Below are 18477 nucleotides of genomic sequence, written 5' to 3'. Positions count from 1 at the left end.
GGGGAGAGAAAAAAGGAAAAAAATACAGGAAAAAAGACAACTAACAACTCTCTCTCATGGTCTTGAAGAATGTACCGGGAATGCACTGACCTGCTTGAAAACAATGTACCTGCCTTTGATGTTATCATGATATAAAGTGGCATTATTCCTTAGTAAATAAATAAAATTCTTGCTTTAAAATGTATGAATTTGGAAACAAAGGCAATTAAAACTCTTTGATGAAAAGGTCAGCCTTTTCTACTGAGTTACATATTGGCACCTCCCCATCTATAATTGTAGACCAATATACATTCAAATCACACACACGGCAACATCACAAGAAGTCTGCACAACTGTATTAAGTATTCTTGTTATAAAAAGTTTGCTAGAAAATCAAGAGAAAAAGTATAGTGGAATGGAACAGGATAAGTGTGATCAGCTGTCTTCTCATCATTTTCTTCCAAATCCATATGGGTTATAGAGAAAAGGTGTAGCAACCTAGGACTCACCGAAGTTTGTTCTCTGTGGAAGGCAAATCATGAGAATTATTTCCACACAGACAAAAAATATCAGAATCTCAAAATAGTTAAGATACTCAGGAACATTTAAGCCCTGGAAGAATTTTAGATCTAGCATGGAGAGGTAGGAAGATGAATAAGACACTGCAAGTTAAATTTCCACTGGCTCTCTGGATAGTGTCAATTCACCCTCTCTCAGTTATTCTTCTTTAGAGTTCACTTAAGTCATAAAAATTTCCTAAGCAGAGAGAAAGGGGTACAACATAAATTCTTGGACCAATCTAAATCTATATCTACTGAGTGAACAGAAACAGCAACACACTCCAGGAGAAAGCCTGTACATCTTCCCTGCATATGAAATTTGCAAAGCTCATATTCACATGGGGAGAAACAAGGATGTTACTTGTTAGAACCTATAGAAATGTAAAACAGGTGAGCCATGGCCAAGTTAAAGAATGCTTGATTATGAAACTCAAACAGTTTCTTAATTTCAAATGTTCAGCAATGATAAACAAGTACTTGTGTTTGCTTTAAATTACTTATGTTATATTAATATATATATATATATATACAAATCACACAAACATTAAAAGGGCATAGATGAATTGACTTCAACAAGTAATTTCAATGATGCATTTCTTTGACAAAACATCAAGAAGTATATGACAATTATACTATTTTGCACATTAATAGCAATTCAACAAATATATTGAATAAAAGATAAAATATTATTGTGAATAAAATTTAAAACTTACCCTATTTAGAAGAGAAAAAAAATATGGACTCAATGTCATTATTACTTTTCTTTTTGCCTTAGAAAATCAATACCTGGTCCTGACTGTTTGTTTTGATAATATGAGAATGCTGAACCATGTTATTTTCAGGCGTTTTTCAGACACTTTTCTGAATTATTGCCCACAGGTTTTAATACTACTTCCTAATCCAGTAAAACAATGACAGGGAAACAAACTATTTTTTTTAACACTCCTGCCACCTGAAACTCCAGTTTCTTATGAGTCCCACATCATAATGCACTGAGAAAATACAGGAACTCCTTTCAGTTCTTTGAAGAGACTCAAGACAGTTATAAAAAAGGACTGAAGTTATGGGTTGTACATGCTAGACCAGTATAAATCCTTTGTGACTTGGAGATTCAATTCAATTTAGTCCTTTGTACCTTGGAGAATCAACAGATTCAAATGACTGTCCTGGTCTTTTGGGAGTATTTATTCTCACTACTTTAGCCAAAATTCAATGCCCTTCTCCTAATCAGCTTCTTCACAGAAACCTATGGTTTGATTCCTTTTCTCATCCCATGGAAACACAGTGCAGTTTCAGAGAAGTGACCAGAATGGTTTCCTTATTATTTCATAAAAGTTGTTCAAGGGGTATATTAATCTTTCAGTTATAATTTTCTCAAATCATTTCTAATTGTATTATTTTTGTTTGCTGATTTGCACATTGATACTAATTCATCACTGTTATTCTACCAGAGTTCAAACATAGAACTACTTTGCCCAGCCCCCTAAAATCAATTTCTGCATGTTGCATGTATTCCCCTTTTAACATTTCTTGAGATTACCACTTGACTATTAAACTTTCTTACTATTAAACACAATATTTAACAATTCAGGGCAGTACTTTTTTTTATTTTTCTTAAAAAGTTACAGGAGTAAGAGAGGTAAAGACTCTGAATTTGAATCCTTAATACAACAGATGGGGAGATTCAGTTACCATATCTCTACCCAGGATCTACTAATCAAAAAACAGGGAAGATAAATAAATTGTACCCTTCATCAGATATTTGTGGTGATTCTTTTAGTAATGGAAAAGGAAAATGGAAATATTAAAGCCTTGCAAACTAAAAATAGTAAAATATCACCTGTAAGTAACAGTGATCATGTATGTATGAAAGGATTTTGTCCAGATTAAATTTCATATATTAAAAATAAAATAAACTGAAATTGAATTTAAATTCCATATATAGATTAGGGTATTGCTGTTACTGAATTTACTGGACCCAAAATGTTACAAAGATACCTAGAAACCCTGTCTCAAAATACAACATAAAAAAGTTATAAAATTATACATATATAACAAAACAATGGTAGAAAATGTAAATATCAAGCAAATATTTAAAAGTCTGAACTGAAAGGAGATAGTAAAACAAATAAAATAATAGAATTATTAGTAAAGCACTTCTAAGAATGGGAAGATCATGAAAAAGAATAAAATTAGAAAACATTTTGTAATATGTTTTCCATATCAGAAATATGTGGAATAGCATAATGTTACATCAAACAACATGTTCTTGTCAAAAACAATGAGATATTAACCTGAAAAAATTTTGTGTTATGAAAGATAAAAATGTCTTAGAAAATTTGACGATGACCTAAAAAGATGCCTTTGTTGAGCACCATGTCAAAAACAAAACAAAACAAAACAAACAAACAAAAAACACCTAGAAGGAAACACATCAACTTATGGACATTTAATAATTATTGAGTCATTGAAAAACATGATCCTGTGTAGCATACAGTTCACTGATGAAATTTTAAAGGACAATTAATCGAATTTAGAAATAAAATGAATGGGAAAAAAGAACCCATAACTTTTAGAAGAGAACAATAATTAAGAAGCAAAGCCTCAAGCAATACACACGTATCATTGCTATCTGTTCAATTTAATGGAAAAATTTGGGTATTGCTGTTGTCACTGTTATGCAATGCAAGACATATTCAGAAAAATGAAATCATAACAACAACAAATAAAATGATGGAATCAACATTGTTTGAATGTAGATGCAAAAATTCCATATAAATGTTCACCAAGGGGATCCTGTGGCGATCCATAAACAATCAGGACTGATGTTAGGAAACAAGGCTTTTTGAAAACTGCCATTGGGGCCCCATTAACAGGGAAAACTTTATTACAGCTCATTGTACATAGAAAGCTTCAGTTGGCACAAGCTTGAGGCCTTCACCTCCTACTTTGTAGTCTCTTTGGCATAAGAAAGTACTTTGCTGGCAATGGAAAGAGAAACACTAATCCAGCCACAACCCCCCCTCATCTACAATCTGTCTTTATGCATGCTGTCTTGGGTCAAAGGTCACACACACTTGTATGTGACCAATGTTTGTTTAAACTTAAGACCCAGGCATCAAGAGGGTGCCAATGCTCCACTGCTTAGATAGTCAGGGACCTGAGACTGGGTAGTCTGGGGACTTACATGACTGGGAAAAAAATCAATGAAATGATGTCTAATAATATTCTGCATTATATGTAGATTAATGTCTAGTAGTCATCACAGTGGCTTCCTCAGAAAAAAGATAAGGACATATGCAGAAGAGACCCACAGTCAGACCTTACCTGGAGAATCTAAATTGGAGGTCTCCATTGATATCTGCCCTTGGAGATCCAGAAACACCATAGATGAGGGTTAGAAAAGACTATAGTAGTCAGAGGGAACGAAAGACACCAAGAGAACATGACCCACTGAATCAGTAAAGCATGGTTCACATGCACTGGGCCTGCAGGGACTGTACCAGATCCAATGCCTATATGTTAGGGATGTTATCTTGATATTTCTGTGGGGCTCCTAACAGTGTGAGCAGGATTTCTCTCATACTTTTGCCTGCTTTTGATACTCTTTTCCCACTCTGGGTTGCATTGTTTAACTTCAATATAAGTGTTTTTTGCCTTGTCATATTATTTCTTGTTATATTTCTGTGTAGTGTTTGGAGGCCTACTCTTTTCTGAAGAGGAAATAGAGTGGGGCAGCACTATGGCAGAGGGTAAGTGTGTGGGATCTAGGAGGAGTAGAGGGAGGGTGTATAAGAAAAGAGAGAAGTAATCATGAAGACAATGGGTGGATGGACCATGCCTCAACATAATAGCATCTATATATAATTAGTATATAGCCAACAACATCTTAAATGGAGAAAAATTTAAAGCATTCCCACGCAGTCCATCAATGAGATAAGCAAGACTACTCTTGATTACTACTTAATATAATTCTTAAAGTTTTAGAAATAGTAGTAAGGCAAGAAGGAAATAAAAGGAAAACTTATGTAAGCAAGAAATGAAGAAGTCATCTATACCTGTTCACAGATGACACTTCACAGATAAGACTGCCTAATGAACCCACAAGGAAACACATAGAGCTGATACTAGTGTCAATAAAGTAAAATTAACAAACAGCTGTCTTCCTTTATGAAATGAAAAACACACTGAAAGCAAATTCTGTGCTGGCAAGTTATGTGTCAGCTTGGCACAAGCTAGAATTATCTTAAAAAAGGGAACCTCAATTAAAAACAGTAATACTTCTATATTATCTGGCTATATGGCATTTTATTAATTAGTAATTGATGGAGAAGGGTCCAGCCCACTGTGCATGGCGCTCATGTTCATGGGTTTTATGAAAGTTTCTCAAAGTATTTTGACTTACATTTTCCTGGTGGCTAAAAATGTTGAATATTTCTTTAGGTCTTTATCGGCTATTTCTGTTTCTTCTTTTGAGTATATTCTATTTATGTTGGAAATACATACTTTGTTTTCTTGTATCGCTGGTTGTCCTGAAAATCACATCATGGACCAGACTGCTCTCAAACTCACAGATCTTCACCTGCCTCACCCTTCAAAGTGTTGGAATTAAAGGTCTGTACTACCACCCCCAGACTTGTACAACATTTTTAAATTTGAATTTTTATGATATTTTTCTTAAATTCTTTATATATTTCAGTTATGTGGTCTCTATTACATGTGGTGCTGGTATAAATATTTCTCATTCTGTAGTCTGATGATTATACTGAGTGAGGTAATATAGAATCCAAAATACATAATGGTGTGTATTCAGTTATATGCCAGCTTTTGTTGTTAAATCTTCAATAAGCAGTCTATAATCTATATGAACATAGAGGTTATGAATCAGGATTTTACCAACCTTAAAATGGGAAATAGAAAAGATAATTATGAATGGATAAGAGGGTACTGGAACAGGAGGGTCAATTGGGGAGTCAGAGAGGAAGGGGGATAAACTAAGGACCATTTGAAGTATTTGTGTGTGTGTGTGTGTGTGTGTGTGTGTGTGTGTGTGTATGTGTGAGAGAGAGCATGAAGATAGTCTAAACAGAATTAATATGAAACAGAGAAGCAGAACAACTAGCTCTCATCAAATAAGCTTCCATTTCCTGGAACGGGTTATATCTAATTGAATTATGGACCAGTGAGGTTCTAAGGGGACCACTACATAGGGAAGAAATTCAGACTCAGGGTTGGACAAGGTGCAAAGACTGAGAGACCTTGAAACAGCCAGGTCTTATTCAGCTGTTTCCATAAATTTTCTCCTCTCAGGCCTCAGGAAACCCTTCAGAAGAGAAGGCAAAGAATTTTTTTTTAGAAAACAAAGGAATGGAGGAACATCAATGAAACACGCTCTTTCCAATACAGTAGTACCAATGCACATATTAGTTCAGAGAATGCACAGGGCCTTAATGTGTTTGCACCAGTTGGGGTCTCAATACTGAGAGAAGTAGACACAAGCCCCCATTCCCAGGTCAGAATCTATCTACAAATATGACAACTCACAAGTGAGAAATTAGGTCTTTCTAACAGATTATCACTGTATATACGAGCATTCTTTGATTTTTGTATGTTTGTTTGTTGTTTTGTTTTTGTTTTATTTATTTATTTATCTCTCATATACTGTGTTCCAACAAGTTTTTCCTCCATTCCCTCCTCCAAGGCTTCTGCCCCAAACATTCCCTCTCCCCTAGATACCATCCCTCTTATTTCCCTTCATAAAATAGAAATCTCAAATAAGCCAGTCATGGCATATCAAGTTATATTAAAAGTAGACAGATCTCATTCAGGCTGAATCAGGCAAGCTAGTAAAAGGAAAATAGTCCCCAAAGAAGGCCAAAGAACCAGAGACAGTCCCCACTTTCATTGTTGCTAGTCCCATAGCAACACAAAGCTAACACAACCATAACATATATGCAGAGGATGTATGTCAGACCCATGAAGGCTTCCTAATTGTTGATTCAGTCTCTGTTAATCCTTATGAGTGCTCTGTAGATGATTCTGTGGGCTCTTTTCTTCAGGTGTCCTTGACTCCTCTTGCTCCTATAATCCTTTTATTTCCTTCTTCTGCAGGATTCCCTGAGCTCCACTTGTTGCTTTTGGGCCAATATATGTATTCCAATCAATTGCTGTATGAAGCTTCACTGAAGATGATTATGCTATATCCCAGTCTGCAAATTTAGCAGTGTATCATTAGGAATCACTTCATTGAGGTTGGTGTTTTGTTGTGGTGGTGGTTTGCTTTTGGTTGTTTTTTTTGTTTGTTGTTGTTTTGTTAATCATGAGTGGTTTTATCCTGGGTTCTTGGACTATCCAATCTCTGATTCTTTGCCCTTCAGTCTGTGTCAGGCATGAACTCCCTCTCATGGTGTAGGCCTCACTTTGGACAAATTAATTGATTGGACACTACCACAGGTCCTCTCACAAATGTACCCCTTGCAGGCAGTGTCAATTCTAGGTCGATAGTTTCATGACTGGGTTAGTGTCTTAATCCTTCTTCTGGAAGCCATGTCATGCTTCAAAAAAAATTGTTGAGTCAGGTTCCAAAACCCTCATGTAAAGCAAAGGATGTTGTTCCCAGATTACAACCCCAGAGAGAGAACACCAGAGAGGCAGAAAATGTAATAATCAAGGTTTCATCAGCATAATACAAACACGTTTGGAACCCCTGTCTCCAAATGACCCCACTACAGCAAGGTATAGAGAGGAGTTCAATCTCCTCTGTGCAGTAAGCTTTTAAAGGCATAACTACAAAGAGGCTTTTTGAAGCTGCTTTGGCATGGTGCAAGGACTTTTGCTCCCTCCCATCCTGCTAAGTCAGCTTTCTCCTTGTGTGAGTGTTTTTTTTTGTTTGTTTGTTTGTTTGGTTTTATTTTTTGTTTTGTTTTCTTTTTTCAGGAGGCTGGCTGGGCTAAGTGACCTTTTGTTTGGAATCTCCCTGGTAGGAGGGGGAAAGGCCACTATCTTCCTGGGAAAACATTCTGTTAGGAAATTCTCATTCCTTTTAAGAATAAAGGGTGAGGGTCCCACAAAGGAACTTTTAAAATGAAAAAAGGAAATGTCAGCCTATAGAATGGAAAAAGATTTCGACCAATCCCACCTCTGACAGAATGCTAAAATCCACAATATATTTAAAAAATCAAGAAACTAGACTAAAAAACCAAATAATCCAATTTTCAAAGTGGAGTACATATCTAAACAGAGAATGATTAACAGAAGAATGTGAAATATCTAGAAGCACTTAAATGTTCAATATCCATAGCCATCAAAGAATCATGAATAAAAATGACTTTGAGATTCTATACTGTACCTGAAAGAATGCTTTAGATCAAAAACACAACTGAAATCTTATCCTGACAAGGGTGTGGAACAAGGGAAACACTGTAATTCTCTATTGCTAGTGATCGTGCAAAATTATACAGTAAATTTGGAAATCAATATGGTGTTTTCTCAGAAAATTGAGAATCAGTCTACCTCAAGACCCAGCTATATTATTTCTGGGCATATACCCCAAAGACTCTCCATAATACAACAAGGAGACTTGCACAACCGTGTTTATAGGGTAAAATGGACAACTGGCACAGGAAACCAACCAATCACTGAGCACCATGAGTCTAAAACCAGAGCCAGTGAAAAAACACACCCTGGAAATGAGACATATTTCAGGGAAAGAAACATTTTTATCCCTGAAACTAGGACCAAAGAAATATGTCCTGGCTCTGAAACTATTTTCAAAGAAACACACTTTGGAGGCTGGAGAGATGGCTAAGTGGTTAAGAGAACTTCCATGTGGGAGTGATTTCTTATTAATAAAGAAACTGCCTAGACCCATTTGATAGGCCAACCCTTAGGTAGGCGGAGTAAACAGAATGGAATGCTGGGGGAAAGAAGCTGAGTCAAGGAGTCGCCATGGTTCTTGCACTCCAGACAGATGCAGGTTAAGATCATTCCTGGTAAGCCAGCTTGTGGGCTACACAGATTAATAGAAATGGGTTAGATCAATATGTAAAAGCTAGCCAATAAGAAACTGAAACTAATGGGTCAGGCAGTGTTTAAAAGAATACAGTTTCCGTGTAATTATTTCGGGGCATAAGCTAAAGCTAGCTGTGCAGGTGGCAGGGGTGCCGGGGACACAGCCCCGCCGCCCTTACTACTACACTTCCAGAGGTCCTGAATTCAATTCCCAGCAACCACATGGTGGCTCACTAAAACAAGAAGTGACATGGAAAGGCTTATGATATAATGGATATCTTGATTATTTTGCTTGCTATCATGATGTCATGATTATTTAGATGTACCTAAACTAATCCTATTGTTTATGATAAATATGTAACACACTGCATATCATTTTTAATTGTAATAGCAATCTTTAGAAATCAGCAAATAAGCCTTCATACTCTGAAATAATTTTGGCATTTTGGTGAAGAGCATCCAACTGTAAGAGGCATCAGAAGTTCAAGTACAGTATAGGATTTTAGAAATTTTCTACTCTGCCAAAGGCATGCAGATATGCATACTGTTAGCATAAACAGGAAGCATCTGCCTTTAAGGACTGAGCCAGAATAAAACTTTACCTACATTTAGTAGAACACCAGAACTGCTGTCAAAGCCACAATGACTTTGCATAACACACCACAAAACACCTTGCTAAAGAGAATGGAGGTTCTGCTAAAGAATCAACATTTCCTGCATCTCAAAGGAGGTAATAAAGACAGAAAACCACTCAGATGACCTTTGAAAACTTTCAAAACTACAAAAGGATGTGTGTGTTTTTCTCTAGAGCAGAATGTTATATTCTAGGTAAAGTATAAGGATCAGAAACCTATTTGGATCATTTGAGGTGGAGGGATGTCCATGATAAATGGACCACATCAACTAAGTACCTTCTTCCTGTATCACACTGTGGAGGAAGCTTAGGAAATACTAGGGTGTGCAGAGATATCCAGTCCCATCCTTATTTTTGGAATTCACACTTGTGACAATTAATTTACTTATATAAAAACATGAAATTGGTGGTTTTATAACCTATTTTCCCTTAGAATACTCCTACTATTATATTACTGTACACTGTTAAATTGGAGTAAATTTCTAACTTAGACTTTGGGGAACACATCCTATCCATTGGAACATGCACATCAACTTATTTATTTTAGATTTATCAATCTGTCTGTTTTATTTATTTATTTATTTATTTATTTATTTATTTCTCATACTTGTCTCTGTCTCTCTTCCCTTTTTCCCTAGTTCTTCCCACCAACCTCCCCTCTGTTCTCACCCTTATCAAGTCCTTCTCCTTTTATATTTAGGAAAAAGCACCTCTTCCATGAATGCGAACAAATATGACATATCTAGTTTCAGTAAAAGTAACTACATCCATATGTTTTAAGGCTAAGCAAGATGACCTAACATGAAGAATGGGTTGCAAAAAGTGAGTAAAAGTGTCAGTAACAGCTCATGATCCCATTGTTAGGAATTCCACAAGAGGACCAACTGCACAATTGTAAAGTATATTTAGAGTACCTAGGTTAGTTCCTTAAAGGCTCTGTGGTTGAAAGTTCTGTCACTATGATCCCTGGTTAGTTTATCTATAAGTTTTCTTATGATGACAGGACCCTTCTGGCTCCTATAGTCTTTTGTCCCCTCTTCTACTAGATTCCCTGAGGGGCTGTGATTCTGCAAATGTTCCCATCAGCTCTCTGCTCCATAACCTCTAAAACAAGAGCTGTCTCTTGTAGTTTTGATTTTAACCATTCTGACAGGTGTTATATAGCATATCAGATTCTTTTTGATTTACATTTCCCTGATGACTAGAAATGATGAACATTTGTTGAAATGTTTCTCAGTCATTTGACTTTCTTCTGTTGAGAGTTATCTCTTTAGATAGGTACCCCATTTTTAAACTGAATTATTTTTTGTTGATGTATAATTTCTTTAATTCTTTTCATATTTTAGATAATAACCTTCTGTCAGATGCAGAGTTTGTGAAAATCTTTTTCCATTCTGTAAGCTACCATTTTGTTCTTTTGATTATGTCCTTTGCCTTATAGAAGCTTTTAAGTTTCACAAGGTCCCATCTATTAATTGTTGGTCTTAGCTCCTGCACTATTGGTATTCTGCTCAGAAGGTTGTCTCTTATGCCAATATATTCAACGCTATCCCCCACTTGTTCTTCTATCAGATTCAGTGTATCTGGTTTTATGCTGATGTGTTTGATTCACTTGAACTTGAATTTCTTTCTCAGTCCATTTATCATTTGTATATATAAAAGGTATTGCCCTTGTGTGTTAATTTTGTGTTCCGAAATTGTTTATTAGATGCAGAAGGTTCTTTGTGGAGTCTTCAGGGTCTTCTCTGTATAAAACATTACCTGCAAACAAAGACATTTTGGCTTCATCCTTTTCTATTTTTATCACCTAATCTCCTTCAATTTTCTTATTGCTGTGATTTTAAATACCAAATTAAATAGGTGTGGTGAGAGTGGATATCATTGTCTTGTTTTTAATTTGAGTGGATATGATTTGAATTTTTCTTCACTTAGGATGATATTGGTTGTGAGCTTTCTGTATATTCCTTTATTATGCTGACATATGTGTAATATATCCCTAGTATCCCCTGTACTTTTATAATGAAGGGAAACTGGATTTTGTGAAAGGCCTTTTATACATTTTATGAGATGATTATGCTTGTTTATTTGTTAGTTTTGCTGTTTTTGTTTTGTTTTGCTTTGCTTTTAGTCTATTTGTTTTGTGTGGAGTATTATGATTATTGATTAATATATGGAACCATCCCTGAATCTCTTGGATAAAGATAACTTGTTTATATTGGATATTTTTGATGTGTTCTTGAATTTGGTGGAAGTGTATTTTATTGCATATTTTTGTGTCTGTGTTAATGAAGAATATTGGTATATAATATTACATTTCCTTGAGTCTTTGTATGATTTTGGTATCAGGGTAAAAAAGAAACAGCATAAAAAGAATGTGGAAATGTTCCTTCAATTTCTTTTTTGTTTAATGATTTGAGGACCATTAGTGGTAGATTTTTTTGAATTTTTGGTGAAAATCTGCACTGAAGTTGCCTGGTTCTAGGCTTTATCAGGTGGGATATTTTGAACTACCACTTCTACCACTTCCACATGAGTTACGGGTCCTTTATGTTGTTTATTTGTTAATAAGATACGAGAATTAAAAATGATCTAGCCACTTTTCCAAGTAGCCAATGTTTCTACAACTATGTGAAACAATCTGGTAATTCTATCCAGGACAGGCTCCAAAACCACAGAGAAACCCTGTCTCGAAAAACCAAAAAGAAAAAAAAAATCTGGTAATTCTATAAAAGGGTAAAAATTGAGTTATAACCTGATATAGCAATTATACATAAATACATTTTGAAGATTTGAATATATGTGAGAACAAAACAAATGTTGTTCATAAGACAATCATTACCAATACATTAAGAGTAAATTTAACCCAAGTATTCACTATCTAATTAGTGAATAAACACATTGTGGTATTGTCACATTTAATAGTTTTATTTTGGTTTTAAAACAATAAGTACTTACTTTAAACAATAAGTTCTGGCAGAATGAACTTTGAAAATATAATGCTACATATAATGAGCAAACCTCACAGGTATCATTTAATTTTATAGACTTTCCACAATAAGAAAAAACATTGAAAAAAAGAAAACATGATAAGATTTATCTTTGCTGCAGTTTGGTAGTGGACTGGAGTAACAGAATAGCATGTGACTTCAAAATAATCTAGAATGCATTGATTGGTGATGATAAACCCTGAAATTTTAAAATGATAAAGTTTGACAAGTTTGTAAGTATCCTAAGTATACCAATAGTCAGTTGCAATTTGACTAACATGGAAGGAAAATGAGGGTCCTCCTTTCCCCACATGATAACTTACCTTTTCATTTTTTCTTCTTTTCTTTTCTTTCTTTTTTTCTCCCAATTGTGACTCAATTCCTTCACACTGTAAGGTTACAGTCTCATAAAAGCACTAATTGTCTTAAAAACCCATGTCTAACACTCACAGCTCTTCTTAAACAGCCTTCTTGCATACTACACCTGGTGATTCCAATACTAACACTGAGCAGAGATCACTTTAAAAAGTACAATTAATCAAATTTAGAGTTTCATCAACAAACTGTCTTTGCATCTTTAGTCTTCATATTCTCATTGAAGTAAAACTCAAAATTTTCCATAAATGTGGAAGCACTCATCACTGTTAATGGATTTGGCTTTATAGCTTATACTCCAAGCCAGGTCCAAACACCCATCATTCAATTGTCAATGAAAAGAGTCAAATTAATATCTCTATATAAAAAAATACTTAAATGCATGTAAAAACAACTGATGAATAGAGTCAATGAATGTGATGGAGAGCAGGGAGGGATTTGAAGCAGGGTTGGATGAGAGGGAAGGAAAAGAATAAATGCTATATTCAAAATAATATAAAAATAAACTAATAAAAGCCAAATTAATAGCAAAAAGCAGAATGTAGAAATCACCCAATGAAGCAAATATGGAATGAATTTCAGTGAAAATTGCTTCCCAAATCCATTTTCAGGAAAACCTGACTTGATTGCAAGGTTTAAATAAAAGACAAGACCATGTATAACTTAGCAGACTGGTCAAGGTGTTGGCCTGTCCATCACTCTCTCAACACTAATTCTTGTCTGGAAGATCAGTCTTACTTTCAAAGTGATCTAAAATTTGTTCATCTTTCTTCTTGAGAAAAGTTTCTCTCCTAGCTAAAAAGTTGTCCCTAGTGCTTCGATCTTTTTTTCCCAGCAAAAGATTTCTAGAGAAATAAATATTTACTTGGGTTTATTTTTTCACTATTCTGGTATCCAAATATGAAGGAAAAGCTGTCAGTTTAAAATGCATTCAAAGTGTGGTCTGCAACTCCTAATTATTCTGTGTCTACCTCTTTAGCATTCCTGATTAGGCAGGTTGTATCTATTTCCTTATAAACTTTTCAAATATAAATTCTAATATCACTGTCATCTGTGACAATTTCAATATAATTATATATTCTTCATATCTTCTATATTGCCATTCACACAGGGAAAATAACCAAGACTACCATGAACTTTCTGGCAAACTAGTGAACCCAGACTTAGCTATCTACTTTTAAAAAGTATTCTAAATATATGTAATCAAGCTGCTAACTAAAGCAACTCAAATGCTTTTTTTGAACGTTTAAAATGTAGAGGAAATAATATGTAACATCCTCTTTATTCCTGCAAGAATCAAGGCACTGATAGCTTTATGAAAGAATCACCAACATTTGAGACTGATGCCTAGGAGAAGTAAAAAGTACAGGCATAATGTATGATTAATATTTCATTTCAGGTGTCAGACATGACTTTTGATCCTCAAATGTATTCTCTCAACATAGCATTGTTTTCAAAGATGTAAGCAAAATCTTTATAGTATAGGATAATGTATATAATGATAATGTATAAAGCAAATTTTAAATATATAGAATATGAAAATAATGTAACTTCATTCTTATGTGTCCATGGAAGAAATAAATGTGACAAGAAGGCTGCACTCAAAAATCTCTAGGCACTAATAATTTCACTGAAGTTTAACTACAAAGGTTACATAGATTTCTGATCAATATATTGTCCTACTCAGGATTTTTCTTAGGGCAGCTTTAACATCTCTGTTTCTAAAACTATAGATTAAGGGATTCATCATGGGAAACACAATAGTATAAAAGATGGAATAAAATTTCTCCTCATTCATAGATCCAGGTGATGAGGGCTGAAGATACATAAATGTGCATGATCTGAAAAACAGAGAAACAGCAAATAAATGAGAACTGCATGTGCTGAACGCTTTGTTCTTGCTCTCTGTGGACCTTACTTGGAATATGGTGCAAAGAATAAAGCCATAGGAAGTAAGAATGATGGAGGTGGGAACAATAATGTCCTTTCCTGTTACAATGAACAGCTCTATCTCATTGACATAGGTACTGGTACAAGAGAGCTGTAGCAAAGGGAGGAGGTCACAGAAATAGTGGTTAATGGTGTTTCCATCACAGAAGGTCAGTTGAAGCATGGAACAAGTGTGGATCATGGCACCAGAACATCCCATTAAATATGAACCAAGCATAAGATAGAAGCATTCTTTAGGGGACATAGCAATGTTATACAAGAGAGGATTACAAATAGCCACATAATGATCATAGGCCATTGCTGTCAGCATGTAACATTCAGAAATGCCAAAGAAGCAAAACAAGTAGAGCTGGGTCATGCACCCAGTGTGAGATATAACCTTCTTTTCCAGTAAGAAGTTAATTAGCATCTTTGGTGTAATCACTGAAAATAACAGAAGTCTATGAGGGACAAGTTAAAGAGGAAAAAGTACATGAGGGTGTGAAGGTGAGAATTCAACACAATTAGAAGGATCAAAGTCAAATTTCCTAATGTAGTTATCATATATATTACTAGAAAGATGAAGAAGAGGGGTACCTGGAGACCAGGATCTTCAGTTATCCCTAAGAGAATGAATTCCATCACCAAAGTGCCATTTGCCACAGTCATTGTTCTCCAAGAAAATGGAAGACATAAGAGGAAAAGTTATAGGAAAAATCACAACTAACAACTACCTGTTAATCTTGAAGAATGTACTGGAAATGCACTGAAGTACTTGAAAACAATGTACCTGCCTTTGATGTTACCATGAAAGACAGTGGCAGTCTTCCCTAGTAAATATGTAAAATGCCTGCTTTTAAATGTAGTATTGGGAAACAAAGGGAGATAAACCTTTGTGATGGTAAAGTCAGCTTCTTCTACTGAGTTATATAGTGACACTGCCCCATCTATAATTGCAGACAAACATTCAAGCCACACACACAATATTTCAGGTAGTCTGCTGCACAATTGATCTATGTATTCTTGTTATAAAATGATTGCTAAAAATTTCAAGAGAAAAAGTATAGTGGAATGGAACAGAATAGATTTGCCCACCTCTCTCCTCACCCTTTATTCCTAATTCATTTGGGATATAGAAGGAAGGAATAGCAACCTAGCACTGACTCAAGTGTGTTCTCTGTGAAGGGCAAATCATGAGAATTGTTTCCACACAAAGTAAAAGAACCAGAATCTAAAAATAGTGAAGAAACTCAGGAACATTCATGCTCTGGAGAAATTTTAGTTCTATTATGGATAGTTAGGTTGCTAAATAAGACACTGCAACTTAAATGTTCACTGGCTCACTGGATAGTGGCAATTCACCCTTTTCACACATTTTCCTTTGAATTTCACTTAAATCATAACCTTTCTATAAACAGAAAGAAGAAACAGATACAAAATGGATTCTTGTAGCAGTCTAAATATGTATCTACTGTTTGAACAGAAAAGGCAACACACTCCAGGGGAAAACTTGAATAATTTTCCCTGCATGTGAAATTTGCAAAGCTCATATTCACATGAGGAGAAAGAAGGATGCTGGCTGTTAGAGCCTACAGAAATGTAAAACAGGTGATGCCAGACCAAGTTGAAGAATGCTCAATTATGAAACAAAAATAGGTTCTTGATTTCTGCAATGATAAACAACTATTTCATATCAATATTTGCTTTAAATTACATTATATTATCAGTATTTATATATACATCTATCTCCACAAGTCACAGAAACATAAAAATGGCATAGATGAATTAACTTAAACAGTGGGTCATTTCAAGAATGCACTTCTTTGTCAAAACACCAAGAATCATATGTCATATATGCTATTTTTCACATTAGTAGCAATTCAAAAAATATATTGAATAAAATTTAAAATGTTATTGTGAATAGATTTTAAATCTTACACTATTTGGAAGAGAAAAAATATGGACTCGATGCCATTATTACTTTCTCTTTTTGCCTTAGAAAGTCAATACCAGATCCTGAGTCTTTGTTTGTTTTGATTCTATGAGAATGCTGAGCCAAAGTTATTTTCAATTATTTTTCAGACACTTTTCTGAATTATTGCCACAGGTTGTAATACTAATTCGTAATCAAATAAAACAATGGCAGTAAAACAAACCAATTTTGTTAAATCACATCTGCCACTTTAAACTCCATTTCCTTATTGGTTTCATTTCATAATGTACTCAGAGAACACCAGAAACTCTCTTAGGTTCCTCGAAGGACTGCAGTGAGAGGTTGTACATGCTAGATCAATATGAATCCTTTGTCCCTTTGAGATTCCATTCAATTTAATCCTTAGTGCACTGGAGAATCAACAGATTCAAATGCCTGGCTGGGTCTTTGGGGAGTATATATCCTCCCTCTGTACTTCAACTCCAATCTCCTAATTAGCATCTTCACAGAAATTCGTGATTTGTTTCTTTTTATTATCCCACACTGACACAGTGAAGTTTCACAGAAGTGACCCAATGGTTTTCTTATTATTTCATAAGAGTTCTTCAAGGGGGTATAGTAATCCTTCAGTTAAAATTTCCTTGAATCATTTTATTTGTATTAATTTGTTTGCTGATCTGGACACTGATCTTAATTCAACATTGTTATTGTACCATAGTTTAAACATAGAATTACTTTCCCTAGGCCCCTGAAATCAGTTTTTATATGTTCCACATTTTCTCCTTTTAACATTTCCCGAGATTATCACATCATCATCAAACTCTCTTACTATTAAACACAGTATTTATCAATTTAGAGCAGAATTTTTATATTTTTCTTTAAAAATTACAGAAGTAAGAGAGGTAGAGACTCTGAATTTTAATCCTTAATACAAAGATGGAGAAATTCAGTTACCATATCTCTTCCCAGGATCTACTTATCAAAAAACAGGGAAGATAAATAAGCTATACCCTTCATCATATATTTATGGTGAATTTTTAAAGGAAAGGAAAAGAAAGGTGGAAAAAGTAAAGCCCACCATGCTAAAAATATGAGATATTTATTATTACTGTAAGTACAGTAATCATAAATTTATGAAAGGATTTTGTCCATATTAATTCTTCATATATTAAAAATAAAATAAATAAAAAGTGATTTTAACTTTCATGTGTAGAATTGGGTATTACTGTAGATGAGATTTCTGGGCCCAGGATATATGCTGGAAATGTACAAACTTCAGTTTTTCATTATACTTAAGCATAATTTTCTGAAATAGTGAAATAACCTTTTTTATGTTTTTGGTGAGATTAATTTGGACATATATTTGTAACAGAGTTTTAGTGTCAGATGAAGCAGTATTTAGTTTACTGTCACTCTATCTTGTGACATTGATCTGTTTTTTGTTTCTAAATCTGAATGTTCATAGTTGCCAAAAACTACATAAAGGTCTTTCAATATCATAACATATCCCATTAAATCTATTAAAAGTTACACTAGGCCAGAGATAGTTGTAGGTTTCTGTAGTGCTGCCAAGTGTCATTTTAATTCCAGTCACATTAGAAGCTTCCATCATATCTTGGGTTAGATAATGATAAAATGTACTCCAAACTCAAGTGAGAAGAAATAAATTAAAAGCTGATTCCAGTGGCTGTTTATATAGTAGAAGAGGAATTGCAAAAGTAGATCTGTCCAGACAATGTGTAATTTTCACTTAGTGAACCATAGATCATGATTGCTGGTTGTAAAGATGTTTTGGTATAAATATAAGTGTATATAAGCTCCAAATAAGCTGTATTTACATAGACTAAAAATATGTCTGTTTCTAGAACACATGCAGCATGAACATGAAAGTCTACCACTTAAAAAATACAAAGACAGTGAAAACACAGAAGAGAAAGAATGTTAGATATTGGCCTTTCTATGATTCATAGGCTCTTACATAATGATTTGTGCACTCAACACAAAACAGTAAACCTTTTTTCCCCAATGGTTCACCATATGGATTTAACCATTTTAAAGTCAATTGTATTC

General features: G+C 34.5%; 1 pseudogene; it reads right to left on the bottom strand.

Annotated features, from left to right (window-relative positions):
- Window positions 1-14211: 14211 nt before the first annotated feature.
- LOC121451862 lies at window positions 14212-15143 on the bottom strand (annotated as a pseudogene).
- Window positions 15144-18477: the final 3334 nt, after the last annotated feature.

Source organism: Microtus oregoni, unplaced genomic scaffold (genome assembly GCF_018167655.1).
Source record: "Microtus oregoni isolate MIOR12 unplaced genomic scaffold, Mior012 000008F_ref0000371, whole genome shotgun sequence".
Lineage (NCBI taxonomy): Eukaryota > Metazoa > Chordata > Mammalia > Rodentia > Cricetidae > Microtus > Microtus oregoni.
Note: the sequence above shows the minus strand (reverse complement) of the source record. Positions and strands in the feature narration are given on the sequence as shown.